Source organism: Acomys russatus, chromosome 1 (assembly GCF_903995435.1).
Source record: "Acomys russatus chromosome 1, mAcoRus1.1, whole genome shotgun sequence".
NCBI classification, from domain to species: Eukaryota; Metazoa; Chordata; class Mammalia; order Rodentia; family Muridae; genus Acomys; species Acomys russatus.
In genome coordinates this window covers 117,445,592-117,461,996 of record NC_067137.1, presented here as the reverse complement: position 1 = coordinate 117,461,996, position 16,405 = coordinate 117,445,592, and the positions used below count along the sequence as shown (strand labels likewise).

Here is a 16,405-nt window from a genome sequence, read left to right as displayed (position 1 = left end):
ATGAATGAGTGAGTGGGTAGGTAGATGGGTGGGTGGATGGATGGATGGATGGATGGGTAGATGGATGGGTGGATGGATGAGTGGGTTGGTAGAAGGAAACGTGGATGAATGGGTGGGTGGGTGGGTGAATAGATGCAAGGATGGGTGGGTGGGTGGGTGGATGGATGGATGGGTGGATAGATGGATGGATGGATGGGTGAGTGGATGGTGGATGGATGGGTGGGTGGGTGGAAGAATTAAAGTCATGTTGAAAATCACCACTGGCTTCCCAAGCTTTATGTTGAGATAAGCATGGGGTGAGAGGGTTGAATACAGGCAGACACGCTAAGTGCTATAGTAGAGGGGTGAGAGGGTGTTCTGGAAGGCAGGGATGAGCTCTCCTTGAGTACACTCCCTACACAAATGTCAGTAACTACCCTGTAATGAGGTGAAGGCAAGAGCAGAGACCACAGGATGGCCTTGCTCCCAGGACTAAACCTGAGGCAGTTTCACATCAGTCCTGGACTGAATTTCCCATCCATTACAGAAAGGCCACAACTGCCACTGAGGCACAAATGCAGGCCAGAGCTAAGGGATGTGTGCAGATGTGTGACAGAACACTAAGAATCCAGTTCCTATGAGAACTGGTTCCATGGTCCACACACCTAGTATAAGAGCATATACAGTGTTGTCCATCACTGAGGAAGACAAGATGGAGGGCTGCCAAAGCACAAGAGGTACATGGAACAGGTCAGAGTCCATAAACTGTAAAGGCATGGTGTACCTTGATGCAAGCCTAAAAACGTCCCCTACCTGCTGGTGAAAGATATTACCCCTCCCATTTCCCAGGGAAAGTAAATTCTAAAGTCAGCCTGACCCGGAAGGTCAGCTGGTCCTCCCACACTATTCTGTAAATGTTTGAGAATGGTCCTCTCCTGACAGGGTCGCCACCAGAGATAAAAGGCCCTTGCCTAACCTAAGGACATCCTTGACCAATATACGTAAGAAGCCATGACCCCCTGGACTTGGACAAACAGTTCACAGAAGATAAGATACAGTTTGTTAACAAACATAGGTGGAAAGTATTCAGCCTTCATTAGTAATTAGAATAGGTTTTAAAACACATGTGGAAGCATTTTTAGCAGAGGGAAAAATTAGCAGATATCTTAAACACTAAAAGATCACCTTAAGTACAAATACATGAATGGCATGATAAAATACTGTAAAGCCTCCTGAAATCAATCAACAGCCATACAGACACCCCTAACCTTTCATCCAGGAAGTTCAAACACAGAGAACCCATTCATTCATTCACTCATTCACTCACTAATCCATTCATCTGCCTGCCAACTGCTCAAACACTCTTGTCATTCATACCTATCCACTCTTCTGCACACACCCAACAAACATTCACATGCATTCTACAAGAGATACGGAACTCAGCTCCACAAGCTCCTTGCCCTGGGTGGGCTCACAGTCTAGCAGAAGAAAGCAACATGGGGGGGAAAGGCCATGGTAAGAATTAGATGTGCAGATGTGCTAGGGATGGCTGGAGAAGATGGCCATGCAAAGCCACTGGTTGAGATGTTATTTGTAATGTGAAAAAGGAGATGAGCATGCACCAGCCACAGTCACATGAGTAGATGACGTCACAGCCATTCAGTGGAAACACAAGCAGGTGAGAGAGACTATGGAGCAAAGAAAACACGGACAACAAGATGTTGATTGCAACAGACAGGAAGCAACAACTAAAAGTAAACAATGCCAATGGGGCTTTATTTAAAAAAAAAAAAAAAAGAAAGAAAGAAAAAAAGGATGTTCATTAAAAGAAAAAAAAGCTGTGCTCATAAGACAAAAATTCGGAAGACAGGACAAAAACCAGAGCACATGAAGGGTAGAGTGGGGCATGTTTTCCTCTGCTCTGAATCACACATCTTTACATCAAAACCTTCACCTCACAAAACACCAGGGGCTTTGGTCCACCTGCCCCTGCAAGGATGAGTTTGCAAGTTGTGGGGAAACCAAGGAGAGCTGTAGGTCCCAGAATCATCAGAAAAAGGACTTTGTATAGTGCACACGTCAACCAAAAGACAAATTTCGCATTGTTTTATATGAAAGAAGTAAGTCTAAGATAGCCCTGAGCAGGCAGAGGTGCTGGGATCCCAACATGGGAACACATGCAGACCACCCTCCCTCCACATATCCCGGGGAACCCTACTGTGACTCTCAGAACCCCAGGACTAGATGCAAACAGCTGGGCTTACCCTTCCTTATGTCCAGGGTGACACAGCAGAGGCACCTACCCACGCCCTCATGATTGGGTCCCACTGACCCAAAGTAACCCATGGCACCTCCTCCAATCTTCTGGCATGAGTATTGAGACAGGGCCCACCTAGAAGCCCACCCCATGTGGCCCCATGTCACTGTCTTCCCTCCCGTAGCTTGTATTCTCCTCCCCACCAAACTCCTGAGTCTGCCATCTTACAGCCTTGCCTGACTCTAAACACCTGCGTGTGAGTCCCATGCAAAGACTCGTCTGGCCCTTTTTCTTCTGAGCATCTCCACCCGCCCCTCTGATCTCACAGGGTCACTCAGGCTTGCTGGACAATCTTCAGGAGCCAGGTGAGCAGGTGTCCCAGGGATGATAAACGCCGCGGCAGAGCCTGGAGCCCCAGATTCTGAAAGAGGAGGCCAGCAGACCCCTGCGGCCCCAGCTCCACGTCAGGCCCACGTGGCGTTGCTCACGTGGCCCAGACACGTGGTGCTGGGGGCACAGAAGGTGGCTTCTGACACGGGAAGTCCGTGTCTTCCACGAGCGGAGGCTGTTGCCATCTATCCAGGGCCTACACTAAGAAGCTCAAAGCTAGAAGTGGAGGGAGTGCCCATCTTCCATCTTCAGCCAGCTCACTCCAGCACACCCTGCCTACAATCCTAAAGACTTGAGGGACATCCACCGTCCTGGGGCCCCTATCCCTTGCTGGTGTCTCAGCAGCCTCACCTGCCCCAACCTGCCATGCCGTCTTTCTACTGGACCTAGACATGGCTGTCACTAACAGCCACCCCCTCCCTGCTATAACCCATCTGCCCACCCTGCTCTTGGGTCTGCACGTGCTCCCTGGATCCAACCAAGCTACTCTGCTTCTGCTTGGGCACTTAGTAAGATCTTTGTCTTTTTCTTTCTTTCTTTCTTTCTTTTAATGTCTCCAATAAGAATTGAGAAGTCAAGGGGGGAACTGTGACTGTTTTTTAATGGACAGACACAAGCACGCAACACACAACCGAACAAATCTTGTCCACAACAGAGAAAGAAAACTGGACAGAAGGGGGACACCAGAATAAACAGCTCTCCGTGACTCCCCCAGCGGTCCACGGGGGTAAGTTAGAAAACAGTACAACATGCTTTTTAGTGGTTACAGAATACATCATCTTTAAACATTCTGGGAAGAGGGGCCTTGAAACAGACTCCAGGGGTGGCATGTCTAGGGGCTGGGACCCAGGATCATGTCTGAGGGCTCAGGCTGAGGTACAAGTGCCTAGAGCCCTGAGATGACATAAGCTTGAGCTCAGAGAGCTGCAAAAGCAAGAATCCAGGTGCTTTGCCCTGGCCTCCTCGGCCTCTGGACTTCCAGGTCACCCCTGTTTTCCCTGCACCAGACCCTGGATATGGCTCAAACCCAAGATGTTATGCAGCAGGTAAGGCCTCCTGCCCTCTGACCTCTTCCTGCCCCTTGGTTGGCAAAGCCCCCTAGCAAGCAGGCTCACAAGAGATCCTTTCCAAGAGATGGGTCAAGGTACTCACTGGGCTTAGCACTCCTTATTCATGCAACAGCCTACAGGGCCTGGGCCTGAGCCTAAGCCCTCTATCCATGTCTGTGAATAGGTCACAGTGCAGGCATGTGTCCTTGGGCTGAAAATGGGACAGACAGAGTGAAATGGCCCACGCAACCAGGAAATGGCAATGATGCCACTGCCAGGGGACGGCAACATGGTCCAAGGCTAGGGTCTTTCTCAGCTAGCTGCTCCCAACCAGTAGGCTGTGTGGAAGCAGCCTGTAGTGGGCCAATAGCTATCCATTAGCAATCTCAGTCAACATAGAGCACACGCAAACTTCTCCCTCTCTTCTGCCTCCTTTCTGCCTTACTTCCTGTCCTTGTAGATGCCTGCCATCTTCTCTTCGTTCACAAAAGCATTCATTAAGACTTGATTACTTCGGGGACATCAATGAACCACAGTCTCAGATCTTAGAACCTCTCTCTTTGCAAATCCCTCTTTTTTTTTTTTTCCCTACCCAGGCTGCTTTCATTCCTTTCCTATCCCCTTCTCTCCCCCCCCCCCCCCATATTTCAGCTCTCTCTATTCCTGACAGTCTCGTTTTTTATAAGCCCGGGTGTGCAGAATGGAAGAAGGCATACCCAACCCACCTCGAGCCTTCCCCCTGTCTCTCACACTTCTATTCCCTTCCTTGTTTTTCTGCTGTCTTAGTTGGATTTTTTTTTTTAACTATTATTAATTTCCTGTGAACATAATTGTATTAGTCAAAAATCCCACGTGTAAGACAAACATTACCTCCCTCATGTATCTGTGCTTGCAGTCTTCCTCCTCATGTCTGGTCACCTTTTACACTTAAGTATTTGCTGTTATTTATGGCCCTCCACTGTATGTGTTTTATTACAGCAAGGGAAAGTGCAGCCTTGTTTGGGGGCCACAGTGTTCTTCGATTTTTCACGCATTCTCTGAAAGGTGTAATGTATTTATCTATTTAAGGACTATGCATGGGAACTCATTACTATTTCTGTCCAGACAGCCTCTGTTAATTACCCATTTATCATGTTGCTTGTTTTATTATCTTTCGCTCCTTTTTGCATCTTTTATTTTTAATTCTCTCCATTCTCCCTCTCCATAAGAACCTGGGTCTGGATTACCTCATCGATCTTTAGGATTAATGAGACCCTCGTTGCTAATCCTCTGGGATCTTTCTCTTAGGAGGCACCCACATACCACTTCCTCTCTTTACTACTTTCTCGCTACGTCCTCTTTCATTTTCTCTTGTTGTGGCTTTTGCTGTCTCCCTTTCTCCCTTGCATTTCCTCACTAAGGGACCTCAGGTGCTCAGCGTAAGATGAGCAAAACTCCCATGGGCAACTCTTTCCTGGCTGCTCCAGCCATTTCCATTTCTAATTCAGTCACTCGTGTGTCCATTCATTCTTTCTGTCACTCTTTTATTTCAATATTTATTCTTTTATTTATGGACCTCAGGTGCACAGATTTAGATTAAGCGTGATCTGAGGGTCCCAAGCCTTCTCCACATGGGTCTGCCTGCAGCTCTTTTGTTCTTTAATTCCTTGTGCTTGATGCTTTGGTTCAGGAGATGGTTAGCTATCTCAAGAGCCCAGTTTTGAATTAATCATAATTCTTGCTGCTCTATATATCTCTCTCTCTCTTTCTCTCATCCCTGTATGACCCTCTCGGGCACATGTCTACATGTGTATTCAGTTATGTCCTCAATCCTTTCATTGTGTCTGTCCGTCTGTCTGTCTGTCTCTTTTCTGTACTCCTTGTGTCTTCCTTTGTCTCCCTTGCACACTCTTAGCCCTTACATGGCTTGAGTGCAGCGGCGATTTTACTAAATCTTTAGATTTCTTGTTCGTCCTTTCATAGTTGCTTGTAATCTTGAATATTTGCTCTTTCATGCATGAATCTCTGCTCGTCTACTTAACTCACTCGACAGATAATATGTATTCATCACACTTATATACTTGTCTAAGAACCGCATTTTTCTCCTATGTTCATCTAAATTTTTTTTCTATGTCTTTCCTTTTCTCTGCCTTCCAATTTATCTAGTTCTTTGTTCCACTGCCATCATCATCAATAACAACAACAATATTTACAACCTCGGGGCCATCATCTTGTTTCCTGTGTGTGTTTTGCAGGGCTGAGATTGAACCCAGAGCTGGGCACATGCTAGGCGACAGACAGTTCCACTCCTGAGCTCCACCCCAGCCCAGGGCCTCAATGTTTGAATTAATATAGATGACTTGTGTTAAACAAGCCCCTCTCCTAGACTTAATTGTCCTGCTTATTATCTTCTGCACTTCTTTTCATTCTTCCCCGTCTTATTGTTACTTTCTATCACTCTCACTCTTTTATTCTCTGGGAGATCAGATGACCCTGGGGCTCTGCAGCACCCTCCCCCTCAGAGTGAATGCAAATCTTTTCTTTCCTCATTCACTCATTCTCCGTGCACTCGGGCATCCATTCAGTCTTTTTTTTCCCCCCTTTTCAATGCTGGTTTCTACACTTCCAGAGGGCAGGTGCACCTAATTGGATACATCATAATCTGCTATTAATGGGCCTCCCCTCCACTGCCCCATTGAGGGCCTCCCCTGACATATTGATGCCTGAAAGGTCTCTTGGTCAGGTGGGTCATTGTCCATCTCAGAAGCACAGATGGGAATTAACCAGTCGCTGACACAGCCTTTCATCCTGTCTCCTAGCAGGGCTCTGTCTTCTGCCTGTATTCATCTACCTATCTGCGAGAGCACTGTTACCTCTCTTCAGTCTTTCTCAGCTGCACCTGCAAACGCCCCTCCACAGCCATAAGCTCCCATCTCTTCCTCTCATTGCGCATTCATGCCTACTATCCCTTCCTTTTTCCTGCTTTCTTTCTCTGTTACCATCCAAGCCTCTGCTACTACACTTTGAACCTTAGCTTAACCCTCCCATGAAGCTAGCTACTCATCTGTCTGTTTCATGGACTTCTCTCTTCCTTTCTTTCTAGACTGCCCCTCACTCTGTCTTGTTACAGCTCTCTGCATGTCCTGGCTTTCTCACTTGCTCTCTCTCTCGTCCCCTTGGCACTGAGGAGCCCAGACAAGGTTAACTAACCACTAACACCCTGCTACTAACCTAGCTGGGCTCTTTTCGCATAGTCACACATCCCCTCATATATTTTAAGGCATTTTGCTTAATTTAATTTTGTTTATTTTTGGTCACATCATCATCCATCTGTTCATATTAAGGGGCCCCAAAACTTTAGTGTTGGTTTAGATGGTTCCATTTTTCCTTCCTTCTTTTATTTAGGATTTCTTCTTTAATTAAAAATTTTCTTAGGCCCATAATGACCCAATACCAGTTCGTATGTGGCCCTATATATACCTATCAATCCAGCAGCTAACTAATTAATAGGTGGATGATCTGGGTACCAAAGACACAGAGGACGGCTGAGTATAACCCCCTCTCCCCCGTGTCTTACTCACTTTACTTCTATACCTATTTGTTTCTTTATCCCCCGCATGCTTCTTTCATTCATCCGTCTAAACATTTATTATGTAGTGTAACACACACCAGTGAAACAGACTCACAACAAGAAAACCGGAGCACCCGTGCCCTTTTGGCCCTTCCTACTTCCCACCACCATGTTAACCACCAAAGTATGCAAACCTACAGCCCAGAAACACACACAAATGGCAGATGTGGGGCAAACACAGCAAATGTTCTTTTATCACCCAACTCTCCCAGGGTTCACCCCTAGACATACAAGGGCCAGATCCAAGGCTGGCCCCGCCCCCTCCTTTCCCCAGACCCCTTGGCAGGGTAGAGACTTCCCCTTCTGCCCCTCTGGGCCCCAGTGAATGGCCATCCCCATGAGAAACCTGTTTCAAGACCCCAGAATACAGAGAGACACAAACATAGCACGGTCTTCCCGGTGGGAAACGACGGGACAGAGTTCATTTCGTAAATAGGTGGCTTTGTCTACAGCAATATAAAAATATTTTGGCCTTTCAAGACAGATACAAAAGAAAGTCCCCATGACCGTCCCCAAGTGTCTCAGCCCTAAACAATAAGGAATTTGAAGAGGTTTAGATGGAAACTTTGAAGACAGAAAACCTGCCCATTATGTTTTCCAGACATTTCCAGGGGGTGAGCTCAGGTCATGGAGGCTTGAAGCCTATTTGAGACGCTGGTCCCTCCGTCTGCATTTTCTCCTCAGCCCTTTGAAGGCCCCAACTCACAAGGGCGCTTCCATCCTAGTTAGTACAAGAGCCAGAGGGAGAGTCTGCAATGAAAGGCCCATTCATTTGGAAAAGAAGAAATTCTTTTGGGGTCCCACACTTGAAGCTGCCTATAGAATTCTTTTGAGACAGAGACAACACAGGGCAGATGGAGGCGCCCATCTTACAACACAAGCACCAGGCCAGCCCTCGACTTGGCTCACTGGGCAACCCCCTCCCAATCGCCGCCCCCATCTGCACAGGCTGCAGCTCGCCTGTCACTTTGGAGCTGAGCCCCCGCCCCATCAGTGTGCACGCTGAACTCTAGGCACTTACAATTTACAGTTGGAGGGTCCTGAGGGCGTGTGTCCGTGTCCGTGTGTCCAGGGTCCCACGCAGGGTTCAGGGTGATGACTTTGGCTAGAATCAGAAAGCTTGCAGTCACAGGATAGTACCCCACCCAGGACAGCACGAGGAGGGGGCTGGCAGAGGAGGACACCTATGCAAGATGCAAGGACGCCTTAAAGCAGGGACTCTGTCAACTGCAACAAGTGTGAAATCCACAGAAACAAGCATTTCTCTGTTCAACCCACTCAGTCCATGCTCAGACTCTACCAGCTGCCTATGTGGGGATGGAGCAGGTACCAAGGACCCTGGCACTAGACTGCATGGTGGGCCAAGAGCAGCTATGTGGAAAGCACAACTTCAGGACCACTACACCTATAAGATGCAAACTGATACCTAAGGGGGGCACCTTGAAGGCAGGGCACAGGTGGTACCCTGGAACAAGCCAGTGGGCCAACAAGAACCAGCACGGCCCAAAGCTGGACAGAGACCAGGTGACCACAAAAAGGACAGTGCTGCCATATTCAGCATGTGGATGGTGCCTATACTGTAGGGTTTTCAGTGGGTAGAGTCTTGACCAACCACGGCACACGTATCACACAGGATGACAGAAGACCTCTATGGTACCTGGGCAGCCACCTCCGCGCTAACCATATCACAGGAGTGTAACAAACCCTGATGAACACCAACACACTGTGAGATACGCCGGGAAACTCACATCACTACCAGCAGAAGTGTACAATGTCAAGCCAGGCTCATGGCATGGACTTTTTCTACTATTCACACTCTGTGTGAACACGGGATGCTGATGAAGTGGGAAGGTGCGAGTGTGTATAATCTTAATTTTAATTTTATTTCTGAAATAGGTTTTCATGTAGCCCAGACTGGCTTCAAACTTGAAATGTCATAGAAAATGGCCTTGAGCTTCAGGCCTTCCTGCTCTGCCTTCCTTAAGTGCTGAGATTTACAGGCAGGCGCCACCACATAGGGTTCTATGGGGTGCTGAGGACTGAGCTGTAAGACTCCTTCCACGCTAGGCAAGCACTCAGCAACATGTTTTAAATGAGTTGATTTTAGCTTCTGGTAAAAGTGAAATAATGTGGCCAAGGGGTGTCTGCCATGGCTAGAAGTACGGGGTCAGGATGTAAGCAGGAAAATGCTAGGGTCTGTGCCAAACCCCTTGGGGGACTGTCTTTTTTTTTTTTTTTTTTTTTGCTTTGGTTTTCAGTTTTTGGTGACAGAGTTTCTCCCTGTACCCTTGGCTGTCCTGGACTCACTTTGTAGACCAGGCTAGCCTCGAATCAGAGATCCACCTGCCTCTGTCTCCCTGAGTGCTGGGATTAAAGGCGTGCACCACCATGCCCAGCTGGGGATTGTCTTTAAGTGAGATACATGGAAGCAAGTGACCCAGAGAGGTGAATGGGGAGGCTGGGGGCTCCTGGGAAAATGACAACGAGGGGACGTGAGTGTGGCCAGGGCTCTGGGAGATCACAGACTGGGATACAAGAACCACAAGACCTAGGAAACATCTAGTGCAACCTGCCAGACACCTGTGCTGCTGGCCTTCCAGGGACTCTTACCCTACCCTTCCCCTAACTGCCCATAGACAGATTCTCCCACCGGTACCTTTCATTCTCAGATAGGTCTCTGGCTGAGGCACCCCAAACCCTGCCAGGGCACAGTGAGGACACATTTCTTATTTCCAACCCTTCTCTGGCCTGTGCTCCCCAAACACAACTCTGACTTAAAAACAAGTGTTCACAGGACAACCAGAAGATTTGGGTGCCCTGGGGGGGGGGCAGTTATCTGCTTATCCAATAGCTCAGGACCACCTACTGCACACTGAACAACGAACTCCTCAGGAGCCCCGCATGGCTGGGGTGGCCACTCATCATAACCATGGTCCCTTAGGTGACAGCGAGACTCCAGACCAAGAACACACAGCAAGACCAAAGACACTGCTGCTTCCTTGCAGGAACATGAGCTGGGGCCTTTGCCCTGCTGCTTCTGTTGTCGTCGATTTTGTTTTTAATGGCAGTGCAGTAATCAGAAGCAGCCCAGGGCATCTGGGTTTTTTCCTGCCTCTCTCCAGGCCCCTGTGGACCCTCAGTGCTCCCGACTCTCCTTAATGAACTCGGCATGCAGACCCCAGGCTGCTACACTAGCATATAACCCTAGCAAAGTCGTGCCTTGGTTTAAAAGCTGCGTGTACCGGCTCCAGGTCTGTCATGAGGTATTAATGACGCAGTGCGGGGACTGGAATCTTAACAAATGTCAGAAAAACTGCAGAGATGAGTCACTGTCTAGAGCCAAAGGGAGAAACAAGACCTTATAGAGTCCGCAGGAAACATGCACTTGATGGAAAAGCTTGTAAGTGCATGCATTGAGCTCATGGCACACATATAAAGTGCACAGCACTTAGTGCAGCCCCATGGCTCAGCGGAATTAGAACATTCTAGCTGTGCATCTTGAGTGGGTTTTTTTGTTTGTTTGCTTGTCTGTTTTTTGGTTGTTGTTGCTTTTTTTTTTTTTAACTTTCTCTCTTCCATAGGCACACCAGACCTAATTGATCTAGCTTGTCTTTAGTACAAATATTTTACTGATGTTTCAAACACAGGAGGGGGAAAAAAAATGCCAAAGGACTATTTTTACTGAAATGTTGATTTCAAGAAATAGAGTCTGCAGTTACACAAATGATCAGCCTTGCCTGCTTCCTACCTGTTGAGAAAATACTACCCTCTCGCAAGTTCCCCTGACAAATGCAAGCTCTTTGCAGAGCTCATTTCCTGTGCCTTTGTTGAGACCCAGGCCCTGGACATTACGGGCCCATTTATGAAAATGGGAGAGGTAATTGGGACATCTTTTGAAACCATGTCCCGTTCTCTGCGCCGGGGCCCCCCTCAGCCCTCTAATTTTCGTTGGTCGGGTTTCAGAGGATGTTTATATGTGCCTCTTCCTGGAATTTCACCTCTTTGCTTCAGGAGTGGGCAATTAGAGAGAATTAGGACCTATTTGCTACATGTTTACCCTTAATGGATAGAGGCTGAGGCAGCCTTGGGAACACAGTCTGCCAGTCTAATTGAAGCTGGCAATTTTTTGATTCCTCATTTCAGCTCGCAGGTATTGTAGCAACCAAGGTCAGAAAACAAAAGCTTCAGCCCACCATGGAAATAACGGGTGCAGACTGCCAGAAAAGGCCTGTGAGCTCCTGATTACCACGCTGAGGCCCAGAGACAGAGACAAGTACACAAGTGGGTGGCAGCGGGTGGGTACCACTCACTTTTTTTACAAGTTGCCATCTTGGTGGCTTTTGCAAATTCTTCCCTGAGTGGGCCAGGATGCCAACAAGGGTGATGCCAAGTGCCTCTTGACCAAAGGGTGGACAGTGACCCACTTGGGACAACACCACTGGGGCACATCCTCCTGGCAGGGAAGTCATGGGTCTAGTGTCATTATACTAAGGTTGCTCTCTGGCCCAAAAAGGGTTTCCCAGTTTGGCCTGTGGCATGTTTGTTTGAATAATTCCCTATAACAAGCAATCCCTTCACCACAGCACATAGGGCAGCCCTAGGGACCTGCCTCTGGTCTGCACTAAGACCTGTGATCTCCAAAGACTGTCATTGACGAACTAGCTAAGGTCTGAGACACGCTGACCATGAGGGTCACTGAGGGACTGGCAATCAGCAGCTCTCACCCAGGGCCGCAGCCAGCTGGAGTGGGACTTTGAAACTTTGGACTCTCCAACCCCGTCACAGCTAAAAGAGTAGGCAACAGACATGAGGCCACCACGGACCCTACTCTGCCTGGCATCTTATCATCCCATTTTCTTTTTATCAATCAAAACACCCACACTTGTGCACTGGGACCCCGAAGGCCTCAGATGACTACAGGCCTGCACTCCCCATATTAAGAATGGAGACACATGATGACCCTGAGGGCTGAAGGCAGAAGTTGAGGTTAAAACCACAGGCAGGGGTACCAAGGCACTGCGTTCAGATGCTGGAAGGTCGCTCTCTACCCTGCACCCAAGAACACACTTCCTTGACCACCTGAGAATGTCAAGGAGTAAAAAGATGCTCTTACCAGAAAGCTAATGGAGACCCAAAGGGGAGAGTCATAGGCCTCTGCATTCCCTCCTCTGCTTAAACAGGGGCTGTTTCTAATTACAGAACGGGAAGAGTTAGGTCCTGGTCTCATTTTACAGACAGAGAAACTGAGGCTCAGAAACCATCAGTCACAAAATCACTGGCCGTGACTGAGCACCAAGATGGCAGGGATCTTTGCCTTGAGCCAGTTTAGGGCAGAGGTGGAGCAATCCCTGGCAGGGGAGGTCACTCTGACTTCTCTCCTCTCCTTGTCCCTAACCATACACACCCACCACGCCCCAACCCAAATTGAGACCCCTGCCTCCAGTTTCCTAACCTTGGAGGGATTACTGTCTACCCACGTACAGGATGATCCAGAGAAAGTACTGGAAGGCAAAAGGGCCACACAGCTGTGGTCCCTGGTGGCCAGTGAAGACATGTGCTCACTCTTTGGCCCGTCCACTATCCTTTTTCCCCAACTTTCCACTCTGGACTATCCCTTGGCCCCACTCTGTCTCTAACACGTCTTTTGGGCTTTGGGCCCAGTATGATCAAATTCTTGCATATAGATCTTATCCCTCTAGCCCAAGAGCTGTACACACATCTAGCCCTGGGAAGGACAAGCTCCAGGATCCCCAGGGCTCAAACTGTGGATAGATGGCTACATGGGTCATTATGCTACCAGGGTCTGCTCCTGCATCAAACACACACACACACACACACACACACACACACACACACACAGAGAGAGAGAGAGAGAGAGAGAGAGAGAGACAGAGAGAGACAGAGAGAGACAGAGAGACAGAGAGAGACAGAGAGACAGAGACACAGAGAGAGACAGAGACACAGAGAGAGAAAGAAAGAGACACAGAGAGACACAGGGAGACAGAGAGAGAGAGACAGAGAGAAAGAATGCACCAGGGGCCCCACACAGCCCCCCATGGAACACACACACACACACACACTCCACGTCAGGTAGGTAATTGAGGTTTCCGTCTTTTCATCTGAAGAAAGGCACCTTCCATTGACAGGAGGCATTCACAGGACCTGGGAAACTCATCTAGGAGCTTGCTCTCCCAATTATCCCCAGGTGGCTGTGCTCCACAGGGTTCCCCCCGCATTCCTTTCTGCCTGGGCCTTTGTTTCCAGCTGCAGCGGGCTGGGAGCTCCCAGGCTAAGAGTCTCCTCCTTAAGCCCTAGCCAAAGACCCTATTCACTGAGAGAAGAGAAGGCCAACTCAAGGTGGTGGGGAGCCAGGCTCTGGGGCCCCACTCCCAGGCTAGAGGAGGGAAGACCTCACCATCTGCAAATTTTCTCTTAAGCCCAAAGAAACTAGAGAGCAATTAAGAAAGTCAAGACTCTACCCTCTACTCTTGTTCTTGCCTTAATTAATTCCTCTCCCACACACATCCTGCTGGGGGTGGGGGGAGCTGGCCTCTGTCACCTGACACCTGCCCTACACACACACACACACACACACACACACACACACACACACACACACACACACACACACACACACCCTGGACTTGGAGATGAAGGGAGTTGAGAAAACAAATGTGGACAATGACTGAGAAGCCTGGCTAAAGTGACCAAATTGCCCAAGGAAAAGGCAGGCCCCAAACATTGGCCTCAGGACCAGACAATCTCAGAAAACACCAGAAGCCCTCTCCTAATGCTGTTCTGCACCATAGCCCCATTGCTGTGTTTCAAGGTACCCAGGAGGAAACACCAACACAGGCTCCTTATAGGCCCTAGGTTACCCCAAACTCTCACCTGACTGATTGTTTGATGCCACAGAGGCAACTACACCCTGCAACACCCCTTTCCTCAGAAGCCTAGAGAGCCTGAGGTGTCCATGAGTAGCCTGGGTTCACCCCAAGCCGCCCACCACCCATCTACCCAGTGCCTCTCCATTTCAGGGAACCCTGTGCTTGACCCAGTCCCGCTCGGAAAGACCCCATCCTCCTAGAATTATCCATCTCCTCTAGGCAGGGATGAGGCCCAAACCCTGCTTCCTCCTTCTTTTGCCTGACAGAGCTCAAAGCATCAGAAGTAGTGCTGATTCGCGGGACCAGTCCCAGCCGGTCAGATTCCAGTCTCTGAGAAGAAAATGTTCCCAGTGCAGCCACCCCCACACAGCAGCTTTCCCAGAGTGGCTTCTTCATTGTCTTTCAATGTCCACTGCCCTTTAACCCTTGAAGACCTTAATCTGTCCCCCTTCACATCCCCTTTGTGTGACGCCCATTTCCTCTTCATTATCCAGCTCATTAAAAGATTGGTGGATTTTCTTTCATTCTAAGAAGTCAGATTTCTCATTTAAAAAAAAAAAAAGATAAACAAACAAAAACCCCACACATTTAAGTTTCTTCATGTAAATGAGCCAATAGGAAACATATGCATACTGTGGCCCCTGCCAGGTTCTCACATCATTCAGAGAAATGTACTTGCGAGCGCATTTAGGCTTTGAATCCCACAAGTCAGGGGCCCTGGAGACTGCAGCCAGCAAACTCACTCGCAGGTGGGATGGGGCATCCTTTCCAGCCCACCCCAGGGTCAGATGGAGGGGCTCGTCCACGAGAAACCGCCATCTTGTTCTCCAGTCTGCTCACACGGAGCACCAAGTTAGAGAAGAGTCTGGGACCCTAACTGCCTATTCCTGAGACCACCTTCCATCTTTCCACTGGGTGACAAGGTGCCCCCATGCCTGCTCTCTTGGCAATTAGGGCCTCATTTCCACCCCTAGAGCTCAGAGATTTGCCCAAAGCATAAAAAATACTTTTTCTGAAGAAAAAATCATTTCTCGCAGTGTCAACCTCTCAGCAGTTCTCAAGATTCTAATCTGAAAGGCTGGTAGACCACATTAATTGAGAATCTAGTCTATGCCTGCCTTTAAAAAAAAAAAAACCTAATGTCACATAAAATCTCCAAAAAAGTAAATGTTATCTGCCTGAGATTTAGCTTCTACAGTCTTTGTAACATCAGCCAATCAAAAACGTCCATTCATGTTAAGCCTGGTCTTGAGGAAATGGCTTATTCCAGACCCCCTGGGAGTATAGGTAGGGCTGGCTGCAGAGTGTGGGGCTATTCTGGGATAAGGGGACATACTGGTCACATGGCTGTTGGGACGGCTAGGCTTCACCTTAACCTAGCCTAACCCCTCAGCCCACCTCCCAAGCTCTGGGCTGCCCTTGAAGAACAAGCCCAGACCCTCCAGCCCTTGGCTCAGCAAAGACTAGCTACCCAGTGGCTTTGTTTAAAGCTCGGGATTTGATGCCCCTGGGAGCTAGTACCCTGCCCTAAGCAAAGCTCCCCTCCCAGCCCTCCTCGCTAGCCACGTCACTGTTTGCAGGTCGCTCAGTAAATGCCAGCTACGGAGTAAATGTCACAGGACCGAGCCTTGCTGGTGCCCTAGGCACACATTCCCCCCTCTCTCCAGCCTCCTGGGCTCTCGAGAGAAGCAAGCAGGCAAACGCCAGGCCTAGGTGCTGCCCCCCCCCCCTTCTGAACTGCCAGCTTTTATTTAAAAATAGGATCCCATCTCATTTCCACTTCAGGGGTAGCAAGGTGGAGTTCTAGAGAGACCATCAGTAAATCCTGTTTAATGAAAGAACATCGCGGAAGCGGTATTCAACAGCAGAGGTTTCATGGGAAAGACCGATATGTCGGGAGGAGTCTTGAGGCAGGGGCATGGGCTTCGTCTGGGTGTCAAGAAGGATGGCAAGTAGGCCAAGGTCAGACCTGGACCCAGGCAACACTCCCTAATGTCCCACACTGGCCCGAGTGAGGCCAAGCAGGAGTACTCCCCACTTCATGCAGCCTTGAGGACTGCCCTACTCACCTGACCTTCCAGCCTGTTGTGTAAAGCCTGGTCCTACCCACTGCCCCTCCCCCCCCCCACACACAAACCCTTTAATATTATGAGTATTATTATGAACCACAAAGAAAGAAACAAATTATGAAGCCTTCTGTGTCTTCTCTACCATTACTGATTTTGTTTAAACA

The 16,405-nt window shown here is 48.8% G+C and overlaps 1 long non-coding RNA gene across 4 annotated transcripts in view; it reads right to left on the bottom strand.

The window, feature by feature from the left end:
* LOC127194051 (uncharacterized) overlaps positions 1–16,405 on the bottom strand; it is a 28,256-nt gene that overhangs the window by 5,374 nt on the left and 6,477 nt on the right. For 2 of the 4 annotated variants that reach the window (XR_007831198.1, XR_007831197.1), the window contains 2 exons: positions 8,307–8,390; positions 7,224–8,035 (listed from right to left, as the gene is read on the bottom strand). This is a non-coding gene — a long non-coding RNA (uncharacterized LOC127194051). Of the gene's footprint in view, positions 1–7,223; positions 8,036–8,306; positions 8,391–16,405 lie in introns of those variants that run through there. The other 2 variants (XR_007831209.1, XR_007831203.1) reach the window with 2 other exon arrangements.